Below are 14,618 nucleotides of genomic sequence, written 5' to 3'. Positions count from 1 at the left end.
TTACCAGATCTTTTTAACTCCATGCGTTTTGTATATGGGTTCCAATATAGATCTAAGATAGCTATGCAAATTACTACTGTGTGGTCTGTCTATAACCCTTTGAAAACAAATCTGTATACAAGAGTCAAAGTGCTTTATTAATGTTAAATCCGAAACCTCAAATGACCTGCACTTCAGGATGCTAATCAGATCTTTTTTTTTTTTTTTTTTATCTATACATATTATTATTCGACAGCAGTATTAATCATCTTGAGCAGTCCCCAATGGTAGTGAGCATGTTTTTTCTTTCATTTCTTTTTATGAAAAGAAAAACAGAGGGAGAACTTGATTTATATACGGTATTTAATAACCATAGGTAAGAAGATGACGTGAGTGAAGAGTAAGTAACCCATAAAAATCCTAAGGTTAAACAAACCCTGTGTTTCCCGACGACTGGCAATCTCAATCTTATTATTATTTTTAAAAGTACTTTGGGTCTGAAGCATAAATAATGATAGAGAGTCACATACCCGCCCACATTCCTCAACCATCTAACCAGCTGCTGCTTGATAAGGTGGATCCAAGAGTGATGAATTTTTCCTAGTGAGTCTGAAGCCCCAAATTTGTTTTCTCGAACAGACATGCATGCATACAGGGCCCACTAAGTATAATGTATTGAATACTGGGAAAGCTCTCCATTTTAAAAACTTTGGATAACTTTGCTTATTTTGCTCTTCCTTTTCTCGGAATATACGTTTCTCGAGAATTAGTTCTTCTTCCCCCTAATATGAGATAAACGTCATAAATCTAGTAAGTTTAATGAGTTAACAATCCTATGGCTGAGGCTTCGCATTTTTGTATGCAGACTTTTGCTCCATAATAACTTATTTCCTTCAGGAATTCATGCTGGATAACATAATAAATATTAATCTGAATATTTTTATCCAGTTGATGATGTCATGAGGTATCGTATCATCAACTTTCCATCTAGGTAAACATTTATCCTGTATGTGGTTGGGATTCATTATATGTTTGTTGTGCAACATTAATCATTAGGCAATTGTTGTGAAAGCATTACATTGATGGAGAAGTCTATGGATTGGATAAAGTGTCTCTGCTACCAAATCACACAAGAGAAGGGTGATCCAGGCAACACACACAGACATAGAGAAATGCACTCGTGTTGCAATTTTACCTTATATATTATTTATGTTAATAGTTTAGTGTGGGGATTGGTTGCAACATGTTAAATTTTTGGCCCCTCGGTGAGAGGGTTGTCCTTACTAGTGTCGCTCTTCTACTTAAGTTGACACGTAAAAAAAATTTGTTTCACACGAGCCAATCAATTAGATATCTGTTTGATTATTTTAAGGACATCCATGCATGCATCCATGATACATAAAGGTATATGCATGTACTACTTCTGAGCATATAATATGTAAATATTATATGATCGATAGATAGAGAGAGTTAATTTTATCCACCCCATGATCAGATATTGCATTCCCATCTGGTATAGATGGAATTGCAGTGCATATGCAGTCTAGCTAATAAGGAGTATGTTTGGTTATCAACTGAACGTATATTAATTATTTGGCCATATCTGGTCCCAGCAGTCTGTATATGAACCTCTATTTTGTGTCTCAGCGGTAGGAATTAATGAAACCCATCTCCTTTTAGCTTTTGTTGCTAGATAGGTGTTCTTGATAAAAGCAACCTACTTAACGTATATAACCACCTAACAAGAATTCAAAGTGAATTCTAACCTACACATAACTCAGTTGTGTAGTGTATGTTAAATATAACTAGACCTGGGATATGCCTAATCTACCACGTATAGCTAGCTATTTTGCTATATATATGTCAAAATTCCCTAAAACAAACATCTCACTAGCTCCCATCCCTAAGTATATTTCTACAGGTATATATATATATATATATATGTCGAACATAAATTGATAAAAAAATAGCGGAATATGCGAATTACCAAAAAGTTACTTAGTGCTAATTTCAGCCTATCATCTAAAAATGTTTATATACTGTAATGGTGTTAATGTCTCATGTCATGTCCTTAAGAGTGTTTTCCCTGACCTCGTTGATCGAGTCTGATTTGATTTTTCACTGGCCGGAACCATACTTTTGAGATTCTTGTGTCGCACTACCTTAATTAAATATATATTAGACCATGGACTTGTGTCCAGATGCCTTATATATGTGCGGTTATTTTTTTACACAAAACTTTACCAAGCCATATCTAGCAATAAAGCAACTCTATCAGCCATACATGCATGCATCAATAAGAAGTATTTACCTGTTATTGCTATTGAGCAGAACTATTGATATATTTTGCTTTGAGGTTTTCCTCCATTTTCCTTAGATCCAAACTTTAATGCACTGGAGCTTTGATATCTAGATAATTTGATTTAAATACATATATAACATTTTGTTAGGTTTACTTGAAATCCTTTCTTTGAACATCATGCATGCATGCAGCCTGGAGAGGAATGACTTTATACAAAATGTTTATATCAAATATTAGTTTAAGTTAATAGAGGCATTATAAAATTACTACTTTACAGTGTTAGCTATTAACAATTTCTGTTTGTAAGAGATTATATATAGAACTACTACATCTGCAATATAATGTTGTTTTACTCACTCTGATACATGATTAACAAATGATTTCTCATAGCTACTTCTTCCCTTTACTTGAATATAAAAACAAGATATGGTAGTATGTATATATATATACAACCATATCTTTAGCACTCCCGACTGTAAGAAAAACAGATTGAAAGATCAACACCTAGATATCCAGTTAGTAGACCTGCATATTACAACCTTCTTCCTGCCTATAATATTAGGCTTACCAATGATTTGTCATGTGCAATTGATCAGCTTTTAAAGTGATGCTCACAATTCTGCTTTGCTTCTTTGTAATTGATATATATATATATATATATATATATATATTTTTTTATGGTAAAAGAGCCGGCCTGTGTTACTATTCTCTGGGGAAGCCCCATTTATATATTACACACTAGTCTATCCAGAATTAGGTCTAGTATCATTAGGAATAAGTACACACAGTTGGAGTACTTACTTGATCATTAAACTGCAGCAGTACAAAATAGTTCATAGTTTTGTTTGCTGACATCCTTCCACTCCCGGTGTCCGATTTCATCACCTGAGCTTATACGCTACCTTCTATATGTCATTTTTTTTATTAAGCTAATTATGTCCTATCATATATTTATCCCCTATTACTTATTTGGAAACCTCAGCAGCTAATAACGACAATACCATTTATGTTTTACTTCCCCACGTTACCTAATCATTTACCACAATATTCTTATACCTCCTTATTTATAAGCCAATCACCTTAATTTCCTCTAATTTGACAATAAAGTGGGCATCCAATTCCTCTAATTAGCCCATTCTTGGCATCCAATTGTACCACTACTTTCATAGCCCTCCATAAAATAGGTAAAACCACAACATTCATACATTGCATGGAAATCATTGATGTATTCACTTAAAATCTATCAGTCCAATTGTATTATATATATTGCTACAAGGACAAAGATTGAAATCAAATCCATTCTAATCTTGGATTTATTAGTCAGTTCCTAATTGGGTTGTTATCACTAGGACTCTTTGAACATTACTTATGCGTAGTGCAAAGTTGGAGGAGAATTTGTGAAAGATACTTAGACAGAAAATCTCTTTCTGTCCTTGGCATATATATATATATATATTGATGCAACTTATATAAACAACCATGATTGTTATATATATATTCCAAGCAGTACACAAGTCTTCATTATAGGAGACATCCATAAATTGAGACACTTCACTGTAAATCATTTTGGTTCAATTTATTTAGAGTCCCTTCTGCCATCCGCTTGTGTGTTTCAACATTGTGATATTTATTCATAATTGATATAGTTCGTTGTCACCATTTCAACCATCATTCCTCCCATGTTGAATCATCATCTACACAAGCTTTTGTTTGTCTTTTTGCTGTCCTATAATTAAAGTAGTGCCACATTTGGTAACAAAGGGGCCTATTTATTCATAATTCTGCTTTCCAAATCTGATTCATGATTCCAAGTACCTTAAAGTTTATTTGTATGCTAATGAAAACATTTCAAAGAACTTGTGAATAACATTTTACTTATTGTGTTTTATGTTAGAACACACCTGAATGCACTCCAATTCTAAAACAGGTTCCAAACTAACATAGCTCTTCAGATTTGAATCTGCCCACAAAACTAAATGCAAATAAAACACCTTCTTATCTTCACTATTGCACCATTTGCATGTTCCCATAAATTAACTACACTACACAACCAGCCTGTTGTGTATTTATTCAGTTCTTTGCTCTTTGACATTAATAAATTGAACTATAGACTGATTTGTACTAATTAATGTTGGCTATTTATTTAGTTCCAACATTTTGGGAGTCTTTAGTGTTGTCTCCAACTATGCTGGTCCTACTATTGAAAGTACCAGTAACCTATTCAATGCACAACCATTTCACGATATATCCCAACATACTCTTTTCTACTACCTGGTCAGTTTCATAAGATGGATAAGGCTTGGATGCATATTGAAGATAGATTGCATTCCAGTGAGTATGCTAAAGGTGAAGATAGATTGCATTCCAGTGAGTATGCTAAAGGGATTAGACAATTCCTCTCTATGGTGTTAGGCCACACTCCTAACACTGATCAGATTAGGTGTCCATGTAGAAGATGTCGGAATAGAGCTTTCCACTCCATTTGTATAGTCGAAGATCATTTGTTCTTCAGAGGGATTGATCCAACTTATATGGAATGGATATTCCATGGAGAAGATGACCCTTTCCTTTCTGCTGCAATTTCTGCCTATGAAGAAGCTGATACATCTTCTAACAGTGATTATATTGATGATCTTGACGAGATGTTAGATGGCATCCGTCATGGGTCATATATGGAATATCATTCTAGAAATGAGGGATACATAGATGCAGATGATCAACCCTCCACCTTTGATGGTCCAACTAACTTTAATTTCGAGAAGTTGGTAGCTGATGCACGACGTCCACTTTATCCTTCATGTACTAAGTTCTCAAAGCTATCATTCATCGTCAAGCTGCTTCACATCAAGAGCATAGGTGGTTAGACCGTGAAGTCTTTCGATATGGTCATAAAGCTATTGCAAGAGGCATTTCCAGATGCCTCTTTTCCTGACTCATATAACAATGCCCGTCGCTTGGAGCGTGGATTGGGGTTTAGTTACGAAAAGATACATGTGTGCCCAAATGATTGTGAGTTGTTTTGGAAGGAAAATGCATCGTTAGATGAATGCCCTAAATGTAAAGCTTCTAGGTGGGAACAAAGCACAATTCAGCAACGAAGGTTACCAAAAAAAGTTCTCCGATATTTCCCCCTGAATCCACGCTTGCAGAGGCTATATATGTCAAAGAAGACAGCCCAAGCCATGAGATGGCATGTAGAAGGTCGTGTTGACGATCCTACATGCATGCGACATCCATCAGATTCTAGGGTTTGAAAGGACTTTGATAACAAACATGAGAGGTTTTCCAAAGATCCTCGAAACATTAGACTTGGTTTGACAAGTGATGGGTTTAACCCATTCAATAACATGAGTAGGCCGTACAGTATTCAGCTGGTCCTGCTTGTGCCTTACAACTTGCCCCCTTGGGCATGCATGAAAGATCCATACACTATGTTATCGTCACTAATCCCTGGCCCTAAGTTACCAGGTAATGATATTGATGTGCTCTTGTGTCCTCTCCTTGATGAGTTGAAGGAGTTATGGGAAGAGAGTATTCGTACTTATGATGCGTAGAATGGGCAAGACTTTAAGGTGCATGTAGCGCTACTTTGGACTATCAATGACTTCCTCGCATACACCAATCTTTTCGAGTGGAGCACCAAGGGCAAGTTGGCATGCCCCTATTGTACATCTGACACAAATTCTCAATGGTTGGTATATGGCCGCAAACATTGCTATATGGGTCATCGATGATGGTTGCCCCTAGATCACATTTGGAGACGCAAAAAAAATGCTTTTAATGGGTATGAAGGGCACCAACTCTAACCATCAAGGGTTGAGGGAGAGGAATTGCTAGAACAATTAAGTCAGGTGTCACATGTTCAGTTTGGTAAATCTACTTCGAAGAGGAAGCGAACGTCCAATCATCTAAATTGGACAAAAAAATCTATCTTTTTTAAGCTTCAAAAAATCTATCTTTTTTGAGCTTCCCTACTGGTTATCCTTGAGTTTGAGACATAACCTGGACGTCATGCATATTTAGAAAAACATATGCGATAATATGTTGGGAACATTGTTGAATATTGCAAGGAAAACTAAGGACTCTGCCAATGCGCGTAGGAATTTTGGCAAATCTGGGAATGAGGAAAGAATTGTATTTACAACATGATGGTGATTCTATAAGTATGGGTCTTGGTTGCTACATGTTAAATTTAAATGAGCGAAGGGCTTTTTGTGCATGGCTGTCAAAAGTTAAATTCCCTAATGGGTTTGCATCGAATATTGCCCAGTGTGTCAATGCTAGTAAGGAAAAGATCAGAGGAATGAAGAGCTATGACTGTCATGTCTTTATGCAAGCACTGTTGCTAGTTGTTATAGGTGGGTTCTTACGGGCCAATGTAGAGTTGAGTGCATTCTTCAAAGAATTATGCTCTCGAACTTTGAACTTATTAGTGTTGCATCCCTTTAAGCTAATATTCCCATCATTCTCTGCGAACTAAAAATGATTTTTCCTCTAGCTTTTTTTGATATCATGGTACACCTTTCTATTCACTTGCCAAATGAGGCTCTACTAGCAAGACCCGTGCAATACAGATGGATGTATCCTTTTGAGAGGTATTTAGGAAAGTTCAAGCGGTACGTTCGAAACAGAGGCCGTCCTGAAGGCTCAATTGCTGAGGCATATGTGCATCTCGAGTGCCTTACATTTTGCTCTATGTACCTTCATGATATAGAAACTAGATATAATCGAGAGGAACGCAATACTGATGTACCCATTGGGTCGGCTGAGTCGGGAAATGAGACAAGTTTATCTATTTTCTCACAAAAGGTCAGGCAATTGGGGACAACGTACTTGCAAAAATTAGCCGACACACTAATGGTCAAGGCCCGATGGTAATACTTAATAATTGCATGGAGGTTGAGCAATACATTGAGTAAGTACATCAATCTTGATTTGGATACTTTAGTAATTGATATCTAATGTTACTACTCTCCTTGTAACAATTCCATTGTATTCACAGGGAGCACTATAACAAGATGAAAGAAGAGGACCCTAATAACATCGAACGTAGGCACCAGAGTCAATTTCACGCGTGGTTTAGAGCACACATAAGATTTTAAACCTAGATATTGCTTTATATAGCTACATTTTGTAATATTATTGATTTAAAAAAATAAAAGGGAAAAAACTGATTTTCCTTTTTCTGTCCATTTCAATGGTAGATCGAGGGCAATGTGTAGTGTCTCCAACGACGGTTTTTGACGAGATATATGCATTAGCATGTGGTCCAGAACCGTTGGTCGCATCTTATGCTGAATGCATAATGAATGGTGTTCGATTTCATACGAAAGAGCGAGAAAGGCATCGCCGCACTCAAAACTGCGGGGTGGTGGTTCATGGCGAGGATTAGGGATCCCCGGTTGACTTTTACGGTGCATGATATTATAGAAATATGCTACATGGGTTGGCGCAAGATTTATCTATTTCAATGCACTTGATATGACGTTGGCGACCCAAGAAGGGGGATACGTGTCAGGGACCACTTAACCTTAGTGAATACAGATAGGTAATGGTATAAAGATGAGCCTTTCGCCCTTGCATGCCAAGAAACTCAAGTATTTTATTTGTCCGATCCAATTTTGGGAGGAAGTTGGAAGGTCGTCCAAAAGGTTACAAGTAGGAATGTTTATAACATTCGCACAATGACCCAAGTTGAGGAGTCACTGGATGATGATGAGTCATCAGGGGACGACTCTAATGTCGATGAGGATAGGAATTTGAACAACTATCCCCCTAGTCTTGATGTTGATAAAGCCATGCCCGATCCACTGAACCGAGTCGATGAAGAGCATTTGCCCGTTGATCCAACTTACATCTTGTGTTGTGGCCCGTCCCAACCAGTTGACGATGAAGCAACAATGGAGGACATAAGTGCCAATGATAACTCTGATAACGAGTCCAACCATTAGCCCATTGGGGAGACAGGTGATGATGATGGTAATGCAGATTGTAGTGAGTTTGTAACCTTAAAGTTGATATGAAAAGAGGCATGTCATTCTAATCTATTCGTCAATCTGTTTTCCCAATCCTAACAAACTATATGGGTTTCATTTCACAATACATAATAAATATTAAGTTGTTGAAATCAACAACTTCCATGGTAATAGTTAACCTAATCTATTCGTTGAGTACGTGTACGTGGACACGTAGGGAAAATATTGGTCAATTAGCATTTATACTTAAGAAGGTGAAGATATTTGTTTGATTATAAATGGAAGTAGAGAGTTACTCATAGTGGAATTTAAAATTGTGTGCAGATTAAGTGCTTGCACTTTAAAGCTAACATATGTGGCTGGTCCAACAACATCTAGTGTCGATGGAAGGAGTTTGAATTGCCAGCATAGGGGGTTTCCGGGGTGACAGTTGCTATATATTTTATGTAATTAAGGTCCATCAATGCACATTGACCTGACTACGTGTAATTTTGTAACTGGAAAGCTTGTGCTGTTTAGTTCCCATGTTGGTTGCTCGTTTGGTATGTATCAATTTCAGTGCATTATTTTTGTAGGCTGCATGCCTCATACTCTGCTTTCTAGATGTTTGTTAGAGAAATGTATTGTTATCTATTTCTTCAATTAAACTTGTAAGTTTTTTCCTCTAAGATATAGTGGAAATTGCAGTAAGTCCAACAAAGCATTTGGAAAGATGAAGGAAGGTTATTTTGGTCGACTATAGTAGGGATAAAGCCTTTACTCCCATAAAAACTTCTAGGAATAATATAGAGGCTATATAAACTGGGCAACATCAGAGAATTATAATGACTGTTGAATTAATTTCTTGGCTGACTTCCATGTGCAGGACCTATCTCGCATTGGAATATCCTTGGTCATAACCAAACCTCATCGACCAAATGGAAGCAACAAGGTCTCACTTCAAGCAAGCATTTTTGTTAGAGAAGCAGGTGGATGGGTGTGTTTTCCTATTCATTTTCTTTCTTGAAAGAAATAAAAAATAAAAAACTGGAATAACAACGAAATTAGAAATCCATTTTGCCTTAATAACCTAATTGGAATAGATTTATTGAAATGGCATAAACACTGCTTTGGACTTGTTTCAGAGATAGAGGTTTAAAAATTGATCTTCTTTGAGTATATATATGGTAATGGTATATCTCAGCTCCCTAGATGCTAGGAAGATTTAGACAATCAATAAATATTAGCATTGATTTCTATAGCTGGAAAATATAGACACCTTTTTAGGGTAGCTTTGTACAGCTACCACTCATTAATCTGTATGGATAGAGTTGCATGGTAAACTGCATATGGATGACATATAAGTTGATGATCAGCACTATGCTTGGATAACATATATTAGAAATGCATACCAATGTAGCTGTATTGTCCAGTGGGAGACAAAAGCATTGGGGTTATAACAATTGGGACATGGTGCAATGCAGGTTGTAAAAAGTTGAAATATATGCACATTGATTCTTAATCCATTGCAATATGATGGGGATGACTCGGTTTCGAATGTGCTTCTAAGTGTAGAAGTGTCAAGTTGTATTAAGGATAAGTCCAGGATCGTATTCCACATGGACAATGGGTTATCAAAGCGTATAAGAGATTTGTGAGTAACAAATGAATCAAGTATGAGAGATGAAAATAAAATTCAAATGCAATGCAAAAAGATAATCGAAGTTGAAATTAGAGTTTCTAAAAAAAAAAAATTAACGAACACTTAGGTTGGGTTTGAGACTCTCTTTATTTTGGATTCTAGATAATTTTCTCGATTAACAACCCAATCAAGGCATTGATAATCGGAAGATAAAAAGGTTAAGCTCAAGTTTTTGCAATATTTTCCTAAGGGATTTTCTATTTTACTAGCCAAACACACATTAACAAACAAACGAGAGAAGCCTTGATAATTTTTCAAGCTTTTGTTGTGCCTTACGTCAACAACAAAACAAGAGCAAGAGCTTCAATCTATTTTCAATTTAAATCCAACTAGTAACTTAGTGAAATCAACATTTGACAACAAAAATATTGCATTAAACTAGAACCCAAAATAAATTAAGTCTCATTCCACAACCCAAGTTTCTAGAATTAGCTACACATGATGTTTCTAATAATAAAAATAAATCTAAGTTGAGTCATGACAAAATCTGAGAAAATATCCGAATGAGATAAATCCTAGAGATGCTGCCACTGCCCGCAGGAAAACAAACATTAAAATGAAAACTGAAATGTAAATTGCAGAAAATAAAATGAAGAACAACCCAGAAGAGAAATGAAGAAGCAGCTCAACGAACCAAAAAAAATGTAAAAACTTTGCCCACCGAACAAATAAACTAAAGAGCTGAAAGAAAGAATTAAAACTCTACTCTGCAGCCTCGGTCTGGAACGAAAGTGAGGTAAGAAAATGACATGAAAAGAAAGCTACCAAACGAAAAGAAAGGAAGAAAAACTAACAACTAATCTACTGCTGCTGCTGCTGCTAATGAAAAACAGAGTGCAAAATAAACTAAATACCAGCCGCCTATGCTATGATTGAGCTGAAATATTGCACATTTTAGTTATTTAAAACCAATGTATTTTAAATTCATCATGACATTATTATTGGTTTTAAATAGAAAAATGGTTAAAATGAATAAATCAAAGTTGTGATTTTAATTGATTAAAAACATGAATTTCTGCTTGAATTCTACCAACTATTGATTACTGTGCATTCTGATCTGTTCCTCTAGAATTGAGAAACAAAATAAACTGAACTAGGTCGATATTGGAATGGCTCCACATGTCTTCATTTTCGTTATCACAGTTCATTGGACACATATTTTTGCTCTTTGTGCATGAGTTATGAGTTCACATACTTCAAATATATGTATATTTTGTTTATCTTGCATGTTTGGTTATGTTTTTCTCTTCTATTGATTCTCTACTTTTCATTTCCATTTGTTCATGCAATGCCTATTCCAGGCCTTTGTTCTACAACAAAAAGGTGATTTAATGAAGATATCATGGATCCAAGCATATATGGTGATGAATATAGGCTTAGAGCTTCAAGAGACCAGTTTAATCAAATCCAACAAGGAGTAGCTCAAGTGAATCCGAAACTATATGAAGAAAAAGGCTGCTGCTCTCCACCAAATTTAACATTGAAAAAGTCATAAAAGGCTGCTTCCTTTCCATTGAATTAAACAAGAACCGAAATGAAGGAAGAAAGAAAGAAAACATGTGACAAATTGAAGAGATGCCATGCTTGAATCTTGAAGAGAAGTCGGCTAGAGTGAATTGTAGTTGGGGGAATGAATTGAATTAGTTTGGACCGGTCAAAGCAGTAGGTGAATGAAGGAACATGTGCTGAAATTGAAATAACAAATTGAAGAAACAAAATGAAGAAACCGTGCAAGAGTTAGGCAAGAGTTAGGTAAGAGTTTGGCAAGAGTTAGGCAAGAGTTAGGCAAGAGTTTGGCAAGAGTTAGGCAAGAGTTTGGCAAGAGTTTGGCAAGAGTTAGGCAAGAGTTAGGCAAGATGTTTAGCTATAAAATGAGGTGCACACCGAAGCTTTAAAAGAAGAAGGGAGGACAACTCAATCTTAGAAAAACACTTGTCAACACACACAATTTTCTGCTATGTACTTGAAAGAATTAGCTCCTTTTTGTTTTAAGAAATTTTGTTTCTCCTTTTAGTTTCAAAGCTTTGTTGTTTTAGCATTTTTTTAGTGTATTAATATTTGTTCTAGAATTGTATTTCATTAAGTGTAATACCTTAATTTCCATTAAGTTACTAGTTTGTTTCATTACTAGTTTGTTTTATTACTAGTTTGTTTCATACAATTAAAGAAATTGTTTTAGAAGTTTTTAATCAAGTGTGCTATTTTGTTTCATAAAGAATTGCTTTAGAAGTTCTCATTAATTGTGTAACCTTAATTTATTGCAAGAAAGGTTTGGTTTTAAGCTTTTTTTTTTGTTTTTAATTTTTCTGAAACATCATATATGAGAAATTGTTCCTTTTCGTTCTGAATTTCAATTGAATTGTGAAAGGACGTTTTCGTTTAGACTTTTCGTTCCCTATTTTATTTAACTTCAGTTTAAAGTTTATAGAATACTTTTGAGTTTCTGTTTACTTATTTCGTGTTATTTATTTTTCTTACTTCTTTAAGTTTTTATTTAATAGTGATTACAACTGTTATGTGTTATTTTGAGAATTCGTGATTTAATTACAAAGATGAATTCTAAAATCTTGGTTTTGGGTATTTTAAATTTTTCGTTCATGTTTTGTCAATTACTTTCTAATTTAGTTTAATGCTTAATTTAGTTTTATTAATTTCTGAGTTTAATTTATTAGTCTTTTACATTCCAATCCAACAAACAAAAAATTCAAAAGATATAAATCTAGTCCATGACTAGTACCCTTTTTCATCCATTGCATATACCATCATTTTATTTTCTCTTTGTGAAGTTTTTCACAATTTTTCAACGAGTTTAATTTTAAGCAACTTTCCCTGAGGAGACGATCTAGGAATTTATTCCTAATTATTACACGACATCCTCCTGCACTTGGGATAGCATTAGTGCTACTCATTTTTGAGTGAGTCAAGTTTTTGGCGCCGTTGCCGGGGATAAGTTGTTTAACTTAAATTTAAAGTTGTTATTTTATTTTATTTTTCTTTACCATATTATCTCTGGTGACTCATCTCATTTACATCAACCACTCATCTCTACCATATTAGATTGATGTATCATGTCATGCCAGTATTTCAAGAAGGTGGGTCTGAGCCAATACAATCAGCTAACTGGGTCAATCGAGCACAGAATCAGCCTTTCTCCAACACAGATAATCCGGGGTGGAGAAATCACCCAAATTTCTCATGGAGAAATGATCAGCCTGGTCGGTCCCTACCACCTCAACAACAGCCATTTAATCAAGGTGCTCCTCAGCACCAGTATCCGTCATATCAAAATCCTCAGAGCTATCCTTATGTAGCTCCTCCTGGATTTCAGCCTCATGTAGCTACACAAAGTCCTCAGCTTTCATCATCTGCAAAGAAGACTCTAGATGACAGTATGGCACAGATGGCCAATACACTTCAGCAATTCATTCAGGCCACGACAAATAATACTCAGGCCATAAATGAGTTGCGTGGCACTGTTAATAAGATGAGCACAACCTTGAGCACCCTAGAGAAAGGAAAATTTCCTGCACAGCCTCAACCTAATCCTCAAGTATACAGACAACAACAACATCAAGTGCATAATGTCTCAGGAGACGTTGTTGAGACAGCAAAAGTTGTTCTTACTTTGAGAAGTGGGAAGGAAGTTCCCCGACCTGAGATGACCATAGACACAGAGGTAATTGCTCCTACGCCTAAAGATGCAGCAGAGACGGATGAAGCTGAAAAAGAACCAGAGGTAGCGAGACCAGAACAGAAGAAGCCTGTGAGTGCAGATGCTAAAACTAGTAAGGGATACCAACCTGTGGTACCCTATCCTCAGAGATTGGCAGCTGGCAAAAGTGGAGTTGTGAAACTTACCTTTGGGAACATGGCACTTGAGTTGAACGTTTTCAACGCTTGCAAGATGCCAGCACATTTTGATAAAACAAGTGATTTGAATGCTGTGGAGAGTTTGACACCAACAAAGTTTATTTGCTCAAATTCTCCTTCCTCTGATAATGATTCTATTTTTCAGACACCTGAATTTTTACTTGATGAGAAAATTGATCATATTAATGGAGATGACTTTGAATTTTTTGATTGTTTTTCAGATTCTTTTTTACCATTTCAAGAGACTGAGCGAATACCTTCTGAATGGTCCACCCAAAATAAACGTCGGTTTCTCTCCGAGCAAAGAAAACAGTTTCAAAAATTGCAAATCCCGATGGAGTGGGCCGTACATTGTAAATCCCAGGGAAGTGTTTTGATTTGCTTCTCCTTCTTTACAGTTTTCTTTACTTGCTTTGTTTTTATTTGATCGTTTGCTTTGATTTTATATTTCATATTGATTGTTTGTTTTGCTTGCTTAGTTCTGTGCACTTTGTTTTCTTTCGTTCGATTCATTGAGGACTATGTGTGGACTGAAGAAAACGGTGCGTTAGTAGACACTGTAGATAGTTGAAAAAAATAATTGGATCCGTTCGTGACCTGACAAGTGTGGCTGGAGATTTGAAAGTTGAAAAAAATGATTGGATCCGTCCGTGACCTGACAAGTGTGGCTGGAGATTTGAAAAAAATCGCCTGATGTTGTTGACAAATGAGATTGAAGGCTCCGAGTTTCTAAGAAATGTCATTTTCACCGAAATCACATTACTCTTTGACTTGGATAATAGTTCGTCTGGTTCTTTGTGCTATCTCTATA

This window comes from Carya illinoinensis, chromosome 8 (assembly GCF_018687715.1).
Source record: "Carya illinoinensis cultivar Pawnee chromosome 8, C.illinoinensisPawnee_v1, whole genome shotgun sequence".
Taxonomy (NCBI): Eukaryota; Viridiplantae; Streptophyta; class Magnoliopsida; order Fagales; family Juglandaceae; genus Carya; species Carya illinoinensis.
The sequence above is the reverse complement of the archived record's forward strand: the minus strand, read 5'-3'. Positions refer to the sequence as shown.